Source organism: Triticum dicoccoides, chromosome 7A (assembly GCF_002162155.2).
Source record: "Triticum dicoccoides isolate Atlit2015 ecotype Zavitan chromosome 7A, WEW_v2.0, whole genome shotgun sequence".
In the NCBI taxonomy this organism is placed as follows: Eukaryota; Viridiplantae; Streptophyta; class Magnoliopsida; order Poales; family Poaceae; genus Triticum; species Triticum dicoccoides.
Window position 1 is genome coordinate 728,730,413 of NC_041392.1, and position 6,422 is coordinate 728,736,834.

Here is a 6,422-nt window from a genome sequence, read left to right on the forward strand (position 1 = left end):
CCCCTAGGGGGGCGCCGGCCCTAGGAGATGCCATCTCCAAGGGGGGGCGGCGGCCAAGGGGGTGGCTTGCCCCCCAAGGCAAGTGGGGCGCCCCCCACCCCTAGGGTTTCCAACCCTAGGCGCAGAGGGAGACCCATGGGGGGGCGCACCAGCCCACTAGGGGCTGGTTCCCCTCCAACTTCAGCCCATGGGGCCCTCCGGGATAGGTGGCCCCACCCGGTGGACCCCCGGGACCCTTCCGGTGGTCCCGGTACAATACCGATTACCCCCGAAACTTTCCCGATGGCCGAAACTTGACTTCCTATATATAAATATTCACATCCGGACCATTCCAGAACTCCTTGTGACGTCCGGGATCTCATCCGGGACTCCAAACAACTTTTGGGTTACCGTATACTAATATCTCAACAACCCTAGCGTCACCGAACCTTAAGTGTGTAGACCCTACGGGTTTGGGAGACACGCAGACATGACCGAGACAACTCTCCGGTCAATAACCAACAGCGGGATCTGGATACCCATGTTAGCTCCCACATGCTCCTCGATGATCTCATTGGATGAACCACGATGTCGAGGATTCAATCAATCCGTATACAATTCCCTTTGTCAATCGGTATGTTACTTGCCCGAGACTCGATCGTCGGTATCCTAATACCTCGTTCAATCTCGTTACTGGAAAGTCACTTTACTCGTACCGTAATACATGATCCCATGATCAACCACTTGGTCACATTGAGCTCATTATGATGATGCATTACCGAGTGGGCCCAGAGATACCTCTCCGTCATACGGAGTGACAAATCCCAGTCTCGATTCGTGCCAACCCAACAGACACTTTCGGAGATACCTGTAGTGTACCTTTATAGTCACCCAGTTACGTTGTGACGTTTGGCACACCCAAAGCACTCCTACGGTATCCAGGAGTTGCACAATCTCATGGTCTAAGGAAATGATACTTGACATTCGGAAAAGCTATAGCAAACGAACTACACGATCTTTGAGCTATGCTTAGGATTGGGTCTTGTCCATCACATCATTCTCCTAATGATGTGATCCCGTTATCAATGACATCCAATGTCCATAGTCAGGAAACCATGACTATCTTTTGATCAACGAGCTAGTCAACTAGAGGCTCACTAGGGACGTGTTGTGGTCTATGTATTCACACATGTATTACGATTTCCAGATAACACAATTATAGCATGAACAATAGAAAATTATCATGAACAAAGAAATATAATAATAACCATTTTATTATTGCCTCTAGGGCATATTTCCAACTTGATCATGCCTAGATATTCTCATAACGATGCTCAATTCTGTCAATTGCTCAATAGTAATTTGTTCACCCACCGTAAAATACTTATGCTCTTGAGATAAGCCACTAGTGAAACCTATGGCCCCCGGGTCTATTCTCATCATATCAATCTCCATCACTTTAATCTTGTTTTGCTTTTTACTTTGCCTTCACTTTTTACTTTGCATCTTTATACCAAAAATACCAAAAATATTATATCTATCAGTTCTCACTCTCGTAAGTGAACGTGAAGGGATTGACAACCCCTAATCGCGTTGGTTGCGAGTAGCTATCGTTTTGTGCAGGTACGAGGGACTTGAGCGTGGCCTCCTACTGGATTGATACCTTGGTTCTCAAAAACTGAGGGAAATACTTACGCTACTCTGCTGCATCATCCCTTCCTCTTCGGGGAAAACCAACGCAAGCTCAAGAGGTAGCATGAAGGATTTCTGGCGCCGTTGCCGGGGAGTCTACGCAAAAAGTCAACATACCAAGTACCCATCACAATCCCTATCTCTCGCATTACATTATTTGCCATTTGCCTCTCGTTTTCCTCTCCCCCACTTCACCCTTGTCGTTTTATTCACCATCTCTCTCTCTCTATCCTACCTCTCCTTTCTCGCTTGCCTTTTTGTTTACCCGTGTGTTGGATTGCTTGTTTGTCGCGATGGCTCAACCAAGATTTGGTGATCTTCACCTTAAAAGGTTAGAGGAGATCAAAAACAACGTTAGGAAATTTATGGTTTTGCAATTTGAGCATATTAATTTCTTTAGAAGCGAGCTTAAGGAACAAAAAAGTTTTACGAGTTATATGAATAAAGAGCTTGATGATATGTCTAAAGAATTTGATGGTATAAGATCCCAAATTGCTCGTCTAGAAAAGATGATTGCTGAAATTTCGGATATGCAAGCCACCTTAGTCAATAAGATGGCCGCTAAACCGAATTCTTATGAAAATCAAGATGAAGATCTAAAAGTTATTGATGTGTCCCCTATTAAATCTTTGCTTTGCAATATGAATCTTGATGAAACTGAATATGATCTTCCTTTAGCTAGAAGGCGTTCTAAAAATTCGGAGTATTTAGATCTTTATGATGAAATTGATGAAAGTGGGATTGAAAGAAATAAAAATCTAGATGTTGCTAAACCCACTATATTTGATTTCAAGGAATTTAATTATGAAAGTTTCTCTTTAATTGATTGTATTTCCTTGTTGCAATCCGTGCTAAATTCTCCACATGCTTATAGTCAACATAAAGCCTTCACCGAACATATTGTTGATGCCTTGATGCAATCTTATGAAGAAAAACTTGAGTTGAAAGTTTCTATCCCTAGAAAACTCTATGATGAGTGGGAACTAACTATTAAAATTAAAATTAAAGATCATGAGTTTTATGCTTTGTGTGATTTGGGTGCTAGTGTCTCTACTATTCCCAAGACTTTGTGTGATCTGCTAGATTTCCGTAATTTGATGATTGCTCTCTAAACTTGCATCTTGCGGATTCTACTATTAAGAAACCTATGGGAAGGATTAATGATGTTCTTATTGTTGCAAATAGGAATTATGTGCCCATAGATTTCATTGTTCTTGATATATATTGCAATCCTTCTTGCCCTATTATTCTTGGTAGACCTTTCCTTAGAACGGTTGGTGCGATTATTGATATGAAGGAAGGGAATATTAGATTTCAATTTCCATTAAAAAAAGGGCATGGAACACTTTCCTAGAAAGAAAATAAAATTTCCATATGAAACTATCATGAGAGCCACTTATGGATTGCCTACCAAAGATGGCAATACCTAGATCTATCCTCGATTTTATGCCTAGCTAGGGGCGTTAAACGATAGCGCTTGTTGGGAGGCAACCCAATTTTATTTTTATTACTTGCTTTTTGCTCCTGTTTAGTAATAAATAAATTATCTAGCTTCTGTTTTGGTTGTGTTTTTTGTATTTAATTAGTGTTTGTGCCAAGTAGAACCGTTGGGAAGACTTGGGGAAAGTCTTGTTGAACTTGCTGTAAAAAATAGAAACTTTAGCGCTCACGAGAACTGCTGTCATTTTTATTTGAAGAGTGCTATTTAGTTAATTCTTTTTAAAGATGATTAATATATAAATACCTCACGTACAGAAATTTATTTTAGAATTTTGGGGGTTCCAGATCTTGCGCTAGCTACAGATTACTACAGACTGTTCTGTTTTTGACAGATTCTGTTTTTCGTGTATTGTTTGCTTATTTTGATGAATATATGGCTAGTAAAATAGTTTATAATCCATAGAGAAGTTGGAATACAGTAGGTTTAACACTAATATAAATAAAGAATGAGTTCATTACAGTACCTTGAAGTGGTCTTTTGTTTTCTTTCGCTAACGGAGCTCACGAGTTTTCTACTTTAAGTTTTGTGTTGTGAAGTTTTCAAGTTTTGGGTGAATTCTTTTGATGGATTATGGAACAAGGAGTGGCAAGAGCCTAAGCTTGGGGATGCCCATGGCACCCCCAAGATAATCCAAGGACACCAAAAAGTCAAAGCTTGGGGATGCCCCGGAAGGCATCCCCTCTTTCGTCCACTTCCATCGGTAATTTACTTGGAGCTATATTTTTATTCACCAACATGATATGTGTTTTGCTTGGAGAGTCTTGTATTATTTGTGTCTTTGTGTTTTATTATGCCACAATCATCCTTGCTGTACACACCTTTTGAGAGAGCCATACATGAATTAAAAATTTGATAGAATACTCTATGTGCTTCACTTATATCTTTTGAGCTATGTAGTTTTGCTCTATGTGCTTCACTTATATCTTTTTGAGCTAAGTAGTTTTGCTCTATATGCTTCACTTATATTTTTTGAGCGTTATAATTTTGCTCTATGTGCTTCACTTAGATATTTTAGAGCATGGTGGTGGATTTGTTTTAAAGAAACTATTGATCTCTCATGCTTCACTTAAATTATTTTGAGAGTCTCTTAATAGCATGGTAATTTGCTTAATAATAATATGCTTGGTATTCAAGATTTGTGAAACTTTCTTTTGAGTGTGTTGAATACTAAGAAAAGATTGAAACATGATAATTGTTTTGAGATATGGAGGTGATATTTTAGAGTCATGCTAGTTGAGTAGTTGTGAATTTAAAGAATACTTGTGTTGAAGTTTGTGATTCCCGTAGCATGCACGTATGGTGAACCGTTATGTGATGAAGTCGGAGCATGATTTATTTATTGATTTTCTTCCTTATGAGTGGCGGTCGGGGACGAGCGATAGTCTTTTCCTACCAATCTATCCCCCTAGGAGCATGCACGTAATACTTTGCTTTGATAACTTCTAGATTTTTGCAATAAGTATATGAGTTCTTTATGACTAATGTTGAGTCCATGGATTATACGCAATCTCACCCTTCCACCTTTGCCAGCCTCTCTAATACCGCGCACCTTTCGCCGGTATCATACACCCACCATATACCTTCCTCAAAACAGCCACCATACCTACCTATCATGGCATTTCCATAGCCATTCCGAGATATATTGCCATGCAACTTTCCACCGTTCCATTTATCATGACACATTCATCATTGTCATATTGCATATCCCGGTACACCGCCGGAGGCATTCATATAGAGTCAAATTTTGTTCTAAGTATCAAGTTATAATTGTTGAGTTGTAAGAAAAATAGAAGTGTGATGATCATCATTTTTAGAGCATTGTCCCAAGTGAGGAAAGAATGATGGAGACTATGATTCCCCCATAAGTCGGGATGAGACTCCGAACGAAAAAATAAATAAAAGAGGCCAAAGAAACCCAAATAAAAAAGGCCATAAAAAAGAAGGAGAAAAGGCCCAAATAAAAAAATGAGAGAAAAAGAGAGAAGGGACAATGTTACTATCCTTTTACCACACTTGTGCTTCAAAGTAGCACCATGATCTTCATGATAGAGAGTCTCCTATGTTGTCACTTTCATATACTAGTGGGGATCTTTTCATTATAGAACTTGGCTTGTATATTCCAATGATGGGCTTCCTCAAATTGCCCTAGGTCTTCATGAGCAAGCAAGTTGGATGCACACCCACTTAGTTTCTTTTTGAGCTTTCATATAGTTATAGCTCTAGTGCATCTGTTGCATGGCAATCCCTACTCACTCACATTGATATCTATTGATGGGCATCTCCATAGCCCGTTGATAGGCCTAGTTGATGTGAGACTATCTTCTCCTTTTTGTCTTCTCCACAACCACCATTCTATTCCACCTATAGTGCTATATCCATGGCTCACACTCATGTATTGCGTGAAGATTGAAAAAGTTTTGAAAAAGTTAGAGTATGAAACAATTGCTTGGCTTGTCATCGGGGTTGTGCATGATTTAAATATTTTGTGTGGTGAAGATAGAGCATATCCAGACTATATGATTTTGTAGGGATAACTTTCTTTGGCCATGATATTTTGAGAAGACATAATTGCTTTGTTAGTATGCTTGAAGTATTATTATTTTTATGTCAATATAAACTTTTGTCTTGAATCTTTCGAATCTGATTATTCATATCACAATTAAGAAAATTTGCATTGAAATTATGCCAAGTAGCACTCTGCATCAAAAATTCTCTTTTTATCATTTACCTACTCGAGGACGAGCAGGAATTAAGCTCGGGGATGCCTGATATGTCTCCAACGTATCTACTCCCTCCTTCCATCTATATAGGGCCTACTGCATTTTTTAAGACCGCCTTTGACTATTGACAAGATTAATAGTACATGACATGCACAATGTGAAAATTATATCATTGAAAGCTCCTTTCACACACAAATTTAACGGTGTGCTTTGTGTAAGTTGCATGTCATATATTATTGCTCTAATATTTAGTCAAAGTTAGCCTCGAAAAACGCATTAGGCCCTATATAGATGGAAGGAGGGAGTATAATTTTTGATTGCTCCATGCTATATTATCTATTGTTTTGGACTATATTGGGCTTTATTTTCCACTTTTATATTATTTTTGGGACTAACCTATTAACCGGAGGCCCAGACCAGAATTGCTGTTTTTTTGCCTATTTCAGTGTTTCGAAGAAATGGAATATCAAACAGAGTCCAAACGGAATGAAACCTTCGGGAACGTGATTTTCTCACCGAACGTGATCCGG